The sequence below is a fragment of the Antechinus flavipes genome, chromosome 4, assembly GCF_016432865.1.
Source record: "Antechinus flavipes isolate AdamAnt ecotype Samford, QLD, Australia chromosome 4, AdamAnt_v2, whole genome shotgun sequence".
Classification (NCBI taxonomy): domain Eukaryota; kingdom Metazoa; phylum Chordata; class Mammalia; order Dasyuromorphia; family Dasyuridae; genus Antechinus; species Antechinus flavipes.
The window spans coordinates 344,335,377-344,352,082 of record NC_067401.1 but is presented as its reverse complement, the minus strand read 5'-3'; the positions used below and the strand labels follow the sequence as shown (position 1 = coordinate 344,352,082).

The 16,706-nt window shown below is 35.9% G+C and overlaps 1 protein-coding gene across 4 annotated transcripts in view; it reads right to left on the bottom strand.

Moving 5' to 3' along the window:
* The window catches only part of SCAF8 (SR-related CTD associated factor 8), a 265,897-nt gene that overhangs the window by 123,314 nt on the left and 125,877 nt on the right, over positions 1-16,706 (bottom strand). The gene's annotated exons all lie outside the window — the stretch shown is intronic.

The following is a 16,706-nucleotide window of genomic DNA, read 5'->3' as shown; positions in this document are numbered from 1 at the left end:
AAGGAAGGAAGGAAAGGAAGGAAGGAAGGAAGGAAGGAAGGAAGGAAGGAAGGAAGGAAGGAGGGAAGGAAGGGAAGGAGGGAAGGAAAGAGGGAAGGAAGGAGGAAGGAGGGAAGGAAGGAAGGAAGGAGGGAAGGAAGGAGGGAAAGAAGGCAGGAAGGAAGGCAGGAAGGCAGGAAGGAAGGAAGGAAGGAAGGAAGGAAGGAAGGAAGGAAGGAAGGAAGGAAGGAAGGAAGGAAGGAAGGAAGGAAGAAAGGAGGGAGGGAGGAAGGAAGGAAGGAAGAGGAAAGGAAGGAGGGAAGGAGGGAAGGAAGGAAGGAGGGAGGGAGGGAAGGAAGGAAGGAGGGAGGGAGGGAGGGAAGGAAGGAGGAAGGAAGAAGGAAGGAAGGAAGGAGGGAAGGAAGGAAGGAGGGAAGGAAGGAGGAAGGAAGGAGGGAGGGAGGGAAGGAGGGAAGGAGGGAAGGAAGGAAGGAAGGAAGGAAGGAAGGAAGGAAGGAAGGAAGGAAGGAAGGAAGGAAGGAGGGAAGGAAGGAGGGAGGGAAAGAGGGAGGGAAGGAAGGAAGGAAGAGGGAAGGAAGGAAGGAAGAAGGAAGGAAGGAAGGAAGGAGGGAGGAAAGAGGGAGGGAAGGAAAGAAGGAAGGAAGGAAGGAAGGAGGGAGGGAAAGAGGGAAGGAAGGAGGGAAGGAAGGAAGGAGGGAGGGAGGAAGGAAGGAAGGAAAGAGGAAAGGAAGGAGGGAAGGAAGGAAGGAGGGAGGGAGGGAAGGAAGGAAGGAGGGAGGGAGGGAAGGAAGGAAGGAGGGAAGGAAGGAGTGAGGGAAAGAGAGGAAGGGAGGGAGGGAGGAAAGATGGAAGAGAGGGGAAGGGAGGGAGGGAGGGAGGGAGGAAAGAAGGAAGAGAGGGGAAGGGAGAAAGAAGGAAAGAAGGAAGAGAGGAACGGAGAGAAGGAGAGAGGAAGGGAGGGAAGGAGGAAGGAGGAAGGAAGGAGGGAGGGAAAGGAAGGAAAGAGGGAGGGAGGGAAGGAAGAAAGGAAAGAGGGAGGAAGGGAAGAAGGTAGGGAGGGAAAGGAGGGAAAAGAAGGAAGAGAGAAGAAGGTAGGGAGGGAGGAAATTTACATTACATTAACTTCATCCAGAACAGGCTACTATCATTTCTTTTCTTGGCAAGGAGTTAGGGAGAAAGGTGAGATGACAATAAAAACAGCACACCATTTGACAATATGTTTTAGGATATTCTTGTGGACAAGATGAGAGTTACAAGTTTCACGTTAGCATAGTTTGCATTTGAAACTGATTTAATGGCGGCTTTCAAGAATGATGACTAACTGATCAATGATTAATTAATGTCAAGCTGAAGAGAGATCTCTAGTAAAATGTCAAAATGAAGAGCGATTTGTAGTGAAGTATCTCAAAAATCTATTCTTGGCCCTATGGCATTCAACATTTTTATGTAAGGGTAGTTCACCCACCCTAATTAATGTAATCTCAGAAAGTCTAGCTGGATTGACTCAATCAATCAATCAAAGGTTTAATTAGATACAAAAAAATTCTTAATCAATTTGAAAGAGAGAGACACTTTGGTCATTATATAGAAGCAAATAAACCTCAAAATGATTGTCTTGTAATTAGTTGAGAGAAATAGCTGAGACCTGTAAGTTATGGGTAAAGAAGCAAAATGGGATTTTAACTTTCATGCCACAGGGGCAACTTGAGCATGGGAGAATCCAATGGAAGAGGATTCCTGAGACAAAATGCTTCAGATGGGGAGGAATGAGTTTATCTCTTTCCCAGCCTCCATTACAAGATTACAACCCTATGAACTTCAAGAGTTCTGAAGATCTGGATTTTCCACTGGGAACTAGAAGTATACTTAGAATAGGTGTGGGACTGCCAGCAGTATCTTAATCTGGAGCTGACAGACATGCTAAGTATAAACTCAACAAGGAAAGACAGTATGCAAGATATATACTCTGATCTGCAGAGGTCAGCAAAGAGCAATACTTAGAAGTTCATGAAGATTCCAATTTCCAAGAGCTATCAACACACCTTTAAGTTACATGTGCTCCCTAAGTTTGAGTTTATTCTTCCTAGGGACTTTGAGTCTTTTACAATTCCTTTTAGTGAAGGAGGGATTTAAATATATATATATTTAAGTAATATATAAGTAAGTTAAATGTTATTTTATATATATATACATATATATATAAAATAACATTTAACTTACTATATCTGTTCAATAAAATATTCTTTCTAGCTCCTTAGATTTACCCTGAGAACCCTAAATGGAGAATAATCATCCACCCTTTGGGGATTTGGCTTGCCAATGTAGATGCAGCTTAGAGCAATGAACCTTGGAAAGGTGCTACACAGAGAATTGGCTAGGATAAAGGTATAGATGTGTGTTTATGAAATATACATATAGCAAAAAGTTGAATAAGACAGCTAATACATAAGCTGATATAATCAGGACATTCAAATATCTCAATATTCTGGCATTATGGCCCAAAACTAGTAAATTAAAATTTTAGAGTAATAAATGTAACATTCTATATGTCAATTTTGAAAAAGCAGTTGATATAGAATAAAGAATAGTTATGCAACAATTCATAGGGAGGCAGCTAGGTGGGGCAGTGGAAAGAGCACCAACTCAGGAGGACCTACGTTCAAATTTGACCTCAGACACTGCTTCCTAGCTGCATGACCCTGGGGCAAGTCACTTAACCCCAATTGCCTCAGCAAAAAAAAAAAAAAAAAAAAAAAAGAAAAAAAAAAGAAAGAAAGAAAGAAAGCAAACAAACAAAAAGGTGACAATTCATAGGAAAAAGGCAACCAAGATCATACTGAGATTCAAAATCATGTTATATAAAGATCAGTGGAAAGAAGGTAAAGTCAAGTAAAGGGAAGACACTTAGAGGAAATGATTGCCTATGTTTAAGTAACTGAAAGGTTATCACACAGAGGAAAGATTAGCTTTGGTTTCCTAGGCCTCATAGAGGAAAGATTAGCTTTGGTTTCCTAGATCTCATACAGGCAGAACTATGAATGACATTCTAAACAATTATACAAAAAAAAAAAAAAAAATACAGTGTACCACTTAAGAAGATGAGATCAGCATCACTAGAGAGTTTCAAATTGACCTTAGATGACCACATGCCTGGGATGTTGAATGAGGGATGCTTGCTTAGGTATAGATTATATCTGTTACTGTTGAACAGGCATTTCAGTTCTGTATGACTCTTCATCGCCTTGTTTTGGGCTTTCTTGGCAAACTATTAAGATGGTTTGCCTTTTCCTTCTCCAACTCATTTTATAGTTGAAGAACTGAGACAAACAGTATTAAGTAACTTGCCCAAGATCACACAGCTAGTAAACACCTGAGGCTATATTTGAACTCAGGAGGATAAAGCCTTCCTGACCTCAAGTCCAACCTTATCACCTAAATGATCTTGAAAATTAAGGCTGATTCTAAATGTGATAAAGAGAAAGATAGCTTTAAAAGATGTGTTGTCTATTTTCCTCTGAATTTACATAATGAGTTAGTGTGTAAGAGGAGAAAGAGAATGGGTCAATGGAAAAGGGGCTGGATCTGATATCAAGGTACAAGGAATGAAATCTCATTTCTGCTACTTATTACTTGTGTCACTTAAGGCAAATCATTTGACTTCTCTGGGTCTCAGTTTTCACATCTGTAATAGAAGGTTGAAATGATGATCTCTCTGATCTTAATTTTTTAGTTTTAAATCCATCACCCTGAGTGGTTTTATATACATATATAGATAATATACATACACACACACACACACACACACACACACACACACACACACACACACCCCTTATAATTTTGTATGATCTGAATGAAAGTAGTGGCATGGCCTTATTGCATAACATAGATGGACATTTAAAAATTCTAAACTTCTCTACCTGTGTGGTTGAAAACAAATACGTTATACTTATCAGTCTAGATACAGAAGAAAAAAAGTTGTGATTTATGATATGTAAGTTATAAAATTTGGCAAAAATCTCCAACAAACTTTCAAACCCTAGTCATTTAGCTGAATTCAAGAGAACACAAAAATTCTTTAAAAACTGATTTATAAAGTCAGGTGTGGTGATATATGCCTATAATTTTTGCTGCTTAGAAGGTTGGGGTTAGTGGATCGCCTGAGCTTAGAAATTGTAAGCTGTAATATGACTTAAGCCTATAGGGGTCACAAGGTTACCTAAGCAGGTGAAACAGGTTTAGGTTGGAAATGGAGCAAATACAAGGTCCTATGCTAATCAATAGTGAGATCAGTTTGGTGAGTAGCTGCTGTTCTTCCAGACTGGGCAAAATAGGGAGACCCGGCATCATAATAAATGTGGAAATATGTATAGAAGAACTGCACATGTTTAACATATATTGGATTACCCTCTGTCTAGGGAAGGGAGATGTGAGAAAGGGAGGAAGAAAAATTTGGAATGCAAGGTTTTGCAAAAGTGAATGTTGAAAACTATCTTTGCATGCATTTTGAAAATAAAAAGCTATTTTTAAAAAATGAACTAAAAAATTAGGGAGACCTAAATGAAATAACAATAAAAAGTTCTTTATAAACTACAAAAGAAGCATACATATATAGTTAGGAAAAGACTACAATGATAGATATAAAAATGAATTTGCTTTTTAGTACATTAACTGTCACTGGAGAGATATACAACTATAAGTAGTGGGGAAAAAATTCAACAAGTACAATTCAATAAGCAATTAAATGTTTAACACATTTGTAGTATTGTGCTAAGTGTTAGTGATAAAAGAATAAAAAGTAGCATGATCTCTTCCTTCAAAAAACTTATGTTTTACTGGGATATCAGAAGATTACGACAATAGACATATGACAATGAACTCAATTCCTTCATTTTCTACATAAGGAAACAAAAGTTCAGAGAAGTGCTTTGACCAGGATCTCAGAACTGGTATTATCAGATACAGATACACTTAAGTTAACCCCTGTTTGCAATTTTATTTACTTGTCTGAATTCTTTTTATCATTTTACAGCACTGGTTTAGGAACGACCGGATATAGTGCTCCATGAAGCAGGAAAGCCTGTTTACCTTTTAGAAGCAATATTTACTTATTTCTTTTGTCTGGTATTAAAACCACACATACACGGTTGTTAACAAAATCTGATCTGGTATGAGCAGAAAAATCATGGGACAAGATTCATTTACAAAGTATTTGGCTAAAATACTTAGGGGATGAAATACTATTAAATACTATTTAATCTAATCATACAACAAAATATAATATGATTTTTAAGAAGTTGAACTCCCACTAATATCAAATCATGTTCACCTGAACAATTTTGAAATAATTCCTCTGAAATCACCTCTGTAAGATGTAAGACGTATAAATATTGATATTCTTATAAGTATTTATATTCTTTTTAAAAAAATTACTTTCTAACCAAAATAAACCCCTTAAACGGATATGATCTGAAGCAGTGTTAAGAAACAGATGTGAAAAAAATACTCACAATATTTACAGACCATCAAAAACTGGTTAATACACTTAAGAATCTTAACTGAAGGCTTACTATGAATCTACCCAATTTCAAATTCTTTTAAATATACTACTACCATGAATATAATAGTATTTTGTGGTCTCAAGTAGATTACTCTAGCTTTGGGGGTGGGAAGTGGATGGAGAGAATTGTTCTGAATGCTAAAATTTAGCTCACAGTGAAAGCCATAATATAAATATCAGCCTCATCACTTTCAAACCTGGATTAGCCTAACTTTCTTAGGCACACAGTGACCTCTACTGGTGTACAGGCACAAGACACCAAAATGGAAATTTCCCTGCAACTCTAATTGTTACAAGGTTAAGAAGCTATAAAATGTATTTAAACTTCATTATAAAACTTTTCCTTTTCTGCCATCAGACACCCTTCCATCTGAAGAACACAGAGAATGCCACAAAATGAGAGACAGTATATTAAGTGCTAAATTAATTTAGCAGTTAATCGTGGTGATGGTTTCTGCATGCTGAAAGATGCAACTCTAAAGGCACTGCCAAAAAATAAACAAGTGTAACAAAAATTCATGTCACACAATGATTCTGTTTTGATGACTCTTTACCAATCCGACAAGTTACCCAAGGAACGAAACCAAAAATACATCTCCCAGAACTATGCAACTCCTTAAACCTATCTAAGGCATAAAAAGTTGCTAAAGTATTTAATAACCTGATTTCTAAGTTCTAGGGATTAAGGAACCATGGGATTCTGGTATCACAAGAGCTATTCTGAGAGGGTTCTAGAACATATGCAATTCTTTTGCCTATCCAGAAGCTATCAACTCAGTTCAAAAACATATTCCAGGTACTATTTTATGCCAGATGCAGGAAACATGAAGACAAATGTGACACTGATCCTATTCTCAACAAGTTTATAATTGAGTGAAGGGAAGAACCACTTAGAGATGACCAAGCCTCCAAGAGTTTATTCCAGATCAAATGAACACTTTGATCATACTTCAGTTTAGGTTTGTATTTCTGTGGGTCAACCAGAACCAAGCCCTCTTCTCAGTATGGGGAGGTAAATAATTTCACAGTGACAAAGGGACTTAGTTAATGGACACACTGAAAAGCACAGACGTATCCTACTTAGCTGGTGGAGTATTATGGTCTGTTAATGTTAACTGGATTGGGGAAAACAATTACAAATGAAATTAATATTACAAGGGGACAGATTAATTATTTGGAGAAATGTTCTAAAAAGATGATTGGTCAGACAAGGTTACAGTAGAGTTTTATGATTTTAAAATGGAATCTGGTTACAATGTAACAGCACTATTATAAAATGAAGGGCCAAGAGCCTATATGTTATAAATGATAGTGGGAAGCTTATTAAGAAAAGCACTGCAGAGATTAATGAGAAATTTGGCCTCTGAAAAATTATTAAAATTATTTGAAGGTGGAAAAGTCTGGCAATGGTTTAAATTTATACATCATTTTATGTTTAACAAATGCATTCCTCACAACTTTATGACTTCAGTAGTATTAAGCATTACCATCTCTATTTGAAAGATGAGGAAGTTGACAGAATAAGAATTAGAAACATGCTAATTTCTATGCTGCATTAAATGAAATAATAATTATAGGGAAGTCCTATAATGGTGGTAGTGCTAGGTATAGGTTACCCATTTTCTATCAAGAAATTATTACTATATATAATTATTATGTATAGTATATACAGTATAGATTAGGAGATAAAAGAGCACACATATTCCCTGGTTATTGTTAACTGTTTTGGGAAAAACATAATTCTGGGGTGGCAGTTAACTCTTTGGAAAAATGCTATAAATGGATGATTGTCGAACAAAGTTACAGCATATTTTCTTTTTAAAATATACAACTTTAAAATGGGATCTGTTTACGTTATATTAACGCTGTTAATCTAAATTATAAGAATAAAATTATACGAAGTATTAAATCTCTAATGATAAAAGAGAAGCAGCATCAAACTTTATATAGAGCTGGCAATGGAATTGGGAAGACCTGCTTGCAATCCACCCTTTGGCATATATTCTTTTGTTAACTGATTATTGTACCTATTAAGTGCCAGGCATTATGCTAATAAGCACTGAGAATACAAAATGGGGCAAAAAATAGTCCTTGCCTTCAAGGAGTTTACAATCTAATGATGAAGCATATCTTTTAGGACCCAGGTAATTCTCTGAAACCTAAAGGAGGTGATGACTTGCTCTCCCAGAATTTTCCTAAGCCACTGAAACCACAAGTCCAATTTTTATTTTTATATAACTTTAGAAGGCAGAGGTAACAGTAGTTGACAATTATATAGTGGCTTAAGTTTGCAAAGTGCTTAATGAACATTTTTCATTTGCTTCTCACCTGTGAGGAAGGTATTAATTTTAGATGATTAAACTAAGGAATGCAAGGCTAAATCACTTGTTCATGGTCATATTGCTAGATTCAAATTGGGCTCCCTTTTAATGCCAAGTCCAATACTCCCTTTTACCGCACTACGCCACACTGTTATTCTTCTAGAAATGTCATAATATAAAGGGCAAACAATACTTGAAAATAGGAAATACTGTATAATGCTTAGTCAAGTATATATTACATATTATATTTCTCTGCTTGGAGGATAATACTCCCTAGACACTAAGGTATTATTTGGTGGAATATAGAAGCAATTTATGGAAAGGCAATCTTAGTGTCCTGAAATGAGATTAAGGCTTTTTCAAAATAATTAATATAAATATTTACAAGAGAGAGAGGAGAGGGAGAGGGAAAGGGAGAGGGAGAGAAAGGGGGAAGAGAAGGGGAAGAAGGAGAAGAGGGAGAGGGAGGGGGGGGAGAGTGATAGAGGGGGGGTAGGGATAGAAAGAGAGGGGGAGAGGGAGAGGGGGGGGAAAGGAAGGAGGAGAGGGGGAAGAGGGAGAAGGAGAGAAGAGGGAAAGGGGAAAGAAGTGAGGAGGGGAGAGCATTATGGGCATGGAAGACAGAGTTCTGAGGAACAGCAAAAAGTCCAGCATCACTGAATCACAGAATACATGATAAGAGATTAAATGGAAGAAGACCAGAAAGGTAAGAAGGGGTAGGTTTATGGAGGGTTTTGAAAGCCAAAAAGAAGGTTTTATATTTGATCCTGAAGATAATCGGAGGTCAATGGAGTTTTGTGAATAATAGAATGATATCAAATCAGCTCTTCAATATGTTCCTTGGTTTGTTTTGAAATTCAATGAATTCTTTCTTTGATGCAGTTCAAAGAGAAAAAAGTGCTTCTGCACTTGACACTGCTCAGTACTGGTCACACTTGGTTGTTGTCTCGGTTGAGCAGTAGTAAGACGAGGTTGCCTCCACCCACTAGAAAGGCATATTTGCCCTCACTGCCTCTGATGTTGATCTCAGCTGTGAGCAGCTCCTCTCCAGAGAAGATCAAGCCTGCAGGACATGATATGCCCAAAGTTGTGCCCCTCAGTGGGCAGGTTGTGGGGCAGCTCCTTTAGAAGAGTGCAACTGCAGTGTGTGATCTCCTAGATCCTAAAACAGTAGTACTAGAAGGGGCCCAGAGCTACCAGCCTTCTTAGCAGGAGCAAGACCAGGGATGGTGGCACAAGCACCAACAGAGAGAGCCCAGCAGCCCAGGCAGCAGTGGTGAATGACCTAGGACTCCTGGAAGCCCCAAGCCCTAGGTGATGGCCAAAGCCCTTGGCAGTGGAGAACACAGCACCATAGCACCCCATCTAGGCCTCTCATCTCCTGAGGAAGTTTGGGAAGAGAATAAAGGTCGAGGTTCCTCTCAGAAAGCGAGCTGGGTAAAGAAGGGAGGAGCCTGGCTCGGCTAGGCTAGCTTGTCTCTCTGCAGTTGAAAGTTCCACTTGCCCTTTTGGGAAATTAAATAGAGAGGGATGATTAGGCTGTGGACTTTATAGAAAAAAATTTATTCAATACTCATTATTTTCAGCATTCTTCGTGCCTTCTGTAGTCAATTAATGGCCACTATCTATAAAGGTACCATTATACTTGAAGACAGCTATAATGTTCCACGTAGACTTTTCTTTAGGTTAAACATTCCCAGCTTCATCAATTGACTCTTATATAGGACTAGTCCCTTATATAGGACTAGAACCTAAGAGTCATTTGATATTACTTCATAGATTGTTAGTAAGCAATGAAAGAGAAATAGCAAGATGAGGTTCATTTATCATGCCATCAAATAATTATGCTTCAATCACCTTCACCTTTTACTAGCTTTCAAAAAAAAAATTAAACCCTTATACCATTCACCAAAACAAAATCATAGAGGGAAAAAAAATAGATCTAGATGATTACAGAATAGAAATAATGGTGAGGGGAACTGAAGAAAAGAGAGACAGTGAGGTAGGTTGGTCCTTTTGAAACTCTTAATATGTGCATCAAAATGAATAGAACAAAGAAGCATTTTGCATACTAAACCTATTTTGTATAATAAATCTGAATGCCCACAATCTGATTACAGCATAATCTATTCAATTATTAATCACAATATCCATAGGATATATGCAACATTTTCCCCTCTAAAAAACATGGGGAATTCAAAATATATTCAAAAGACTTTTTACATTTATTTAGGGCATTATTTCCTGCAAATGATCTTTGGTAAAAAATTCAAAATTTCATAATAGCAAAATAATCGATGTCCATGCTATTTGTTTAAAGGGATCACAATTAAGGTTCTTCCTAAAGCTAATCACATTCTTACTTTTGAATGACCCAAAAAACAAACAAAATAATACCCCTCAACAAACCACTTTTTGCCAGAAGTTATCATATGCATTCAATATCAACTTGTTTATCAGCAAACTGATCCCTCCTCCTGAATCAGTACCTTGGTGTAACAGAGGGGCTTATGTAGCTCAGTAAAACTATGAGTTAAGTCATGTAGGATTACCTAAAACAGACAGGTCATTCCAGCAGTTGGCATGTAGGATTACCTAAGACAGATAGGTCATTCCAGCAGTTGGAATTCCAGTGGAGCTACTTTAAATCCTAACAAAAATGACACTGTTAAAGTGCTATACTTAATATACCAGCAAATTTGGAAAACCCAATGGTGGACACTGGATTGGAAAAGATCAAATAACGTGCTACTCTTAAAGAAGGGCCAAAATCAAATAACTATGCTCATTTCACACTAGAAAGGTTATGCTTTAAGATTCTGCAAGCTAGGCTCCAGAAATATGTGAACTGAGAATTACTAGAAATGGTTTTTGAAAAGGCTGAAAAACTAGAGACCAAATTGCCAACATTCACTGGATCAGAGAGAAAGCAACGGAGAAAAACATCTACTTCTGCTTCACTGACCAAATACCAAAGCTTTTGAGTGTGTGGATCACAACATAATGTCCTCAAAGAGATGGGAGGACCAGAACATTTTACCTATCTCCTGAGGGACCTATATGCAGGCCAAGAAGCAAAGATTTAAACATGGACCACTGATTGGTTTGTTTTACTTAATTTATATGTTGAGTCCATCATATTAAACTCAACTAGGCTAGACAAATCAAAATCCAGAATTAATGCTACTGGAAGAAATTATAAGCTGCTGGGAGAAATATAAAAAATCTTAGTTATGCAGACAATACCATTCTGATGACAAAAAGTGAAGAAGTATTAAGAAAAAACCTAGTTTGAAGCATGGCGATTGGTTCCATCACTTCTTGGCAAATAGAAGGAAAAGAAATGGAAGCTCAAAAACCACTGCAGATGGCAATATAGCCATGAAATTTATCTTGGAAGGCAAGCTAAGGCATATCTGGATTGTGTGTAAAAGCATCTTTTTCATAACAGTCCATATAGTCAAAGCTATGATTTTTTCCAGTGGCAATGTGTGGCTTGTGAGAACTGGACAATAGGAAAGTTGAGAGTCACAGAATAAGTACTTTCCAATTGTGGTGCTGGAGAAGATTCCTCCAAGTCCCTTGTACAAGGAGATTAAATCAATCAATACTTAGAGAAGTCAATTCAGACTATTTACTAGAAGTTCAAATACTGAAGCTGAAACTAAAATATTTTGGCCATAATGAAAAGATAAGATTCATTGAAAAAGACCCTTTTAGAGGAAAAGATTGAAGGCAAAAGGAGAAAAGGATGGAAAAGGATGAGATGGACAGATAGTACCACTGAAGCAATAAACATAAACTTGAACAGATTTCAGTGTCTTCTGAAGGATTTGGCATGCTATAGCCCATGGGTCACAAAGAGCTGAACATAGCTGAATATATAAACAACAACAAACTGACCATCACTTCTTTTAGGTATATGCATACCCTGCCTGACATTAACTGATTTATTCCATAAAAACATTCTAAGTGTTATAATGGTCAAACCGCTGAAACATATCTAGATAAGGTATCACTATTTTATAGGGGGGTGGGGGTGGGGGTTGTTATCATGTATCAGTGGTGCTACTATAAAATGACATCAGCTAGAATAACCTTATATGGGGCGTCTCTCTAATTATTCTTGGATAGCTAACAATATCAAAACAAAAACTAAGATTTTCTATTATTGGAAACAATTCCTTTCTAATAACAGTGCTTTTAGGTGAAAGGCTCATGACACACAAGCCATGTTATGGACTATAATATATGGCTTTCTATTAAGTGAGTTATAAATTTTATATTTAACAACTCATCCTTTTTTAAAAGAGTAAACATATCAAATTTTAAAATTTAATCTACATTGTTAACATTTTGGCTCTCTTGAGCTAGTACTAACCAGCTTAAGTTCACTGTTGATTATGAAATACTTAAGGATTACCGTTGGGAGATTATACAAATTCCTAACCTGTGAATTATGAAATTATTTTTAAATACTTTGATAAATGTATTTCAATATAATTGATTTCTTCTTCTATAATGTCAGTATTTTATTCTGTGTACCTAAAAATATTCTGAGAAATAGTCCATTAGGCCTCATCAGACTGCCAAAGAAGTCCATGACACCAAAAAGTTAAGAACCCCTTACTTAAAGAGACAATTAAAAGGCATCAATAAGAAATTGTGACCTAGGTAAAAACAAAAAGCCTCTGTATTATGATGGAACAAATCGAGAGACATGGTAATATCAATTCCAAAATAATATTTTTTAATAAAAGCTTCAATTTTTAACCAGTGAAAATAGTGCATGCATGCATGCATACACAAGTACAAAAATACAAACAAGTTAAAACCTTAATGGCAGGTAATAACGATGACATGATTACCTAAAATAAAATTTGTCCTTTAAAAATATTGCAGATAATAGAAAAAATGAGTGACCTGTGAAGGTATTTCAGTTGCCTGTGACTTCATCCTTGAGTGAATGACCTACTCTTATTCAAACTGTCATTCTCAGTGCTTAAAGGTCAATTAGGATGTGTATAATTAAATTGCTTCTTTTCCTTGTGGTATCATTGCTTTTCACACAGATTACAGTAAAGAGATTCTAATTTAGAATGGTTGTCAGGGTAGATGCAAATTAGAACTGAAGCCCTGTGTCTTGTGATTTGGAAACCTAGGATGGAAGATGACATAATCAGTGTCTAGGCAGAAGAATGGAGAATTTAGGGATCTATTCCTGGATCCATCTATAAACAGAAAAATTACATTTAAGTCATTTAACTATTAAGTACTTGGATTTGTTGGTCAAATAATTTAAAACACAATATTAAGTTTAATCACTCAAAGGGTTATTAACCTGGGGTATTTATTTTGATAACTGTATTCTGAAATAATTTTCTTTGTAATCATCCTACATATTTAATTATTTGCATTTAAAAACAATGCTCAAATTTCACAGGCTTCATCCTCCAAAGATCACCTAAAAATAAAGCAAAATCCCAAAAAGGTATGTTGCAAAATGCCTTTAAAAGAGCCACTACCTCAGTATAAGTGATGTTTTATAGTGAAAAAATAACAGATAAAGATGGAGGAGAGAGGTATTGGTAAGTCATGCAGATTTACTTCATAAATAAATAGATCTCAAAACTTTTTTGGTCTTAGCATTCACCCACTTAAAAATTGAGTACCCTAATGAGCATTCATTTATGAGAGTTGTATCTATTTACTATATTAGAAATCACAACATCTTACTGTTATTATAGAAGTGACTTTGTCCTCATGGACCCCATAAAAATAAGGTCTTAGGGACCATAAAACATTAAGAACCACTGTCCTAGGCCATTCATCCAATCACATTTAATATACAAATTTAATTCCCATGATAAATTGTTTTAAAAAGCTTTTGTGGATCCATAGGATTTGGGAAGGGACCTCAGAAACCAATGAATGCATTAAACACCATTACAAATATATCATTTGAAGAGTTGAAAATTATCCTAATATTTCAAAATTCTCATCTTAATATTTTTATAATTGAATTTCAAATGTATCATTTATAATACACTCATTAGAGACAGGGTGATTAAAAACTGGTGGTCAATAATATATTGACATTATTCACTGAAAATTTTCAAAACAATAAAAATCATAAGATTTAGAACTGGAAAATTTAGAACTAATCAAACTAAAGAAACTGAAAAGATGAAGCAATTTGCTTAAAATCACTCATGTGGTAAGCAGCAAAAGCGAGATCTGACCCCACATTCTCCAATTCCAGAGTCAACATTCTTAGTTTTCATTATTACTTGCCTCCTTACAAATTTCACATATTAGTCCTAATTTTGCTTTTGAAAATGCATATTATCCCTTTCATAGACCTAATCATTTGACTACTTAAAGAAGCTGTAATGTCTCTCCTCTCTCATGGCATGGACACTTCTCATTCCTTCAACTATCTTCATGTACTTTGTATGCAACTGATTTGTAGAAATTATTCAAAACTACCGTTATACCAGCATTTTAAATTAGTAAGGGTAATTAGATACAGGAGAAACAACAGGGGGAAATTAGATGTAATCCAAAATTACTAAACAAAAAGTTTATGGAATATTTTGCTTAAAATTATTCACCCCAAAGAAGAGGTATGACAAAATACTCCCAACCCACTCTTTTACAGAAATGAGAAGTCAACTGGATTGATTTGTGGCATAAATTTTCTGCCTTACAAAATTTATTTATTGATTTTGCTGAATTTTTTTCTTTATTTTTTTCTTTTTAAACCTATCTGTCAAATGGAATGACTCTCTGAGACTGGAAGAGGAAGAAATACTGGGGAAAAAATTTGGTAATGTAAAAAATAAAATACATAAATAAAAAATTTTTAAAAACAAAAAGTGCTTTCTCTATAAGGCCAATAAGAGCTCGTAGCAGCATCGGCCATTCACATAGAACAACTAGCATCCAATCTGCCATTGGAATTTCTAGCTACCTATAAAGTATCTTTAACAATATGACTTATTAGAATTCTATGTCCTAGCCTGGGAAGTGCTGTTCACTAGGTACTAGGGCATTTTAATAGCTCTCTTGTTGGGAGTGATTAGGAGAACTCATTCATTGTGGGTGGTTCTTTCAGACATAAACAAAGAGTAGCTTTGTGAATGTGATCTCTTTCATATAATGATCTAAGAGGGCCACATCATCCAAAATAGCAATCCTCTGCCCCAGAAGCAGCATTCCTTTAGGTGATAAAAGTTTGTTTTCTGCCTTGTCCTTATGAGGTACTTATTTAAAAGGAATTATTCTGAAAAGAGTTCAACCCCCTGTCAGCCAACACTTTGGTAAAGATTACTTAGAATGGGACAAAGGAGAGGCTGTAGTTTATGCGGCTGTAGAAGTATAAAAACATCTTCACCTATTTTTACAAGCTTGGCTAAGCTAGACACTATGTGTAGTAGATCCAAGGATATAGCAAATTTCTCCCATCCAGGCATGATTTATCATTTCTAGAACACCAGCTTCGTGTCATTCTCATGTTCAAATGTTGAATCAGGAATTTCCCATTGTTCAGGGAATAACCAAATCTTAACAGTTGGAAGGCATCTCTGCACTTATCTAAAATTCCTCAGAATTCTTCTCTTCTCTTTTAGAAACCATTCAAGGTCATCTCTTACTACAAGAAGTCTTTCCCCAAATCCTAGTTTCCTCTCTTCCTACTTTGTATTTTTCCTATACATGTTTATATATGTTTACTATCTTCTCTGATAGAAGGTAAGTTCCTTAAGAGTACAGATCATTACTGTGCCCAAAAGCCTATAAAATCATACATAACTTTGACCTAACAATCCACTAGGCATGAATCACAAGATTAAAAAAAAAAAAAAGTAAAGGAAAAAGACCTATATGTACAAAAATATAGCAGCTCTTTTCTCAAGGCAAAGAATTGGAAATTGAGGGGATGCCCATCAACTGGGGAATGGCTGAATAAATTGTGGTATGTAATTATGATGGAATATTACTATTTTAAAATAAAAGATGAGCAGAATGCTCAGAAAAACCTGGAAGTTCTCCATAAGCTCATGCAAAATGAAATGTGCTATGTACAAAGTAAGAGCAATGTGGTAGGATGATTAGCTGTGAATAACTGCTATTCTCAGCAATACAATGATCCAAGATTACTTGAAGGACTTATGAAAAATGTTATGAACATCCAGAGCAGGAACTGATTGTGTCTGAATATAGACTGAAGCATTCCTTTTTTTTAAACTTTATTTTTCTTAAGATTTTTTTTGGGGGGATGGAGATCTACATTTTCTTTCACAATATGACTTTAATGGAAATGTTTCGCATAACTTCACATGTGCCCTCAATTTGGGGGAGGAGAAGGGAGACAATCTGGAATTCAAAGTTTTAAAAACAAATGTAAAAAAAAAACTTTTACATATAACTAGAAAAATTATATATTGTATGTATGTATATATGTATGTATAAAAAGTAGGGATCATCCTATTATTTGCTTTTGTAACCCCAGTTCTTAGCACAATACCTGGCACATAACAGGTTTTTAATATATGTTTTTTGGCTGACTGATCTAGTTTAATTAATACCTGACCAACAATCCCCTCTACAACATTCCTGACAAGTTGTCAATCCCCTCTACAACATTCCTGACAAGTTGTCATCCAGGATCTGCTTGAAGATCTTCACTGAAGTAAAACTCATTTGGCAGTCCACTCCAAGCTTGTGCGAAATGGATGATTAAAAATGGAAGAAAAGTAAGCAAGAGGGTAAAAGATGTTCAACTCCATAGTAGTAGTAATGAAATTTAAGAAAACCTAAAGGAA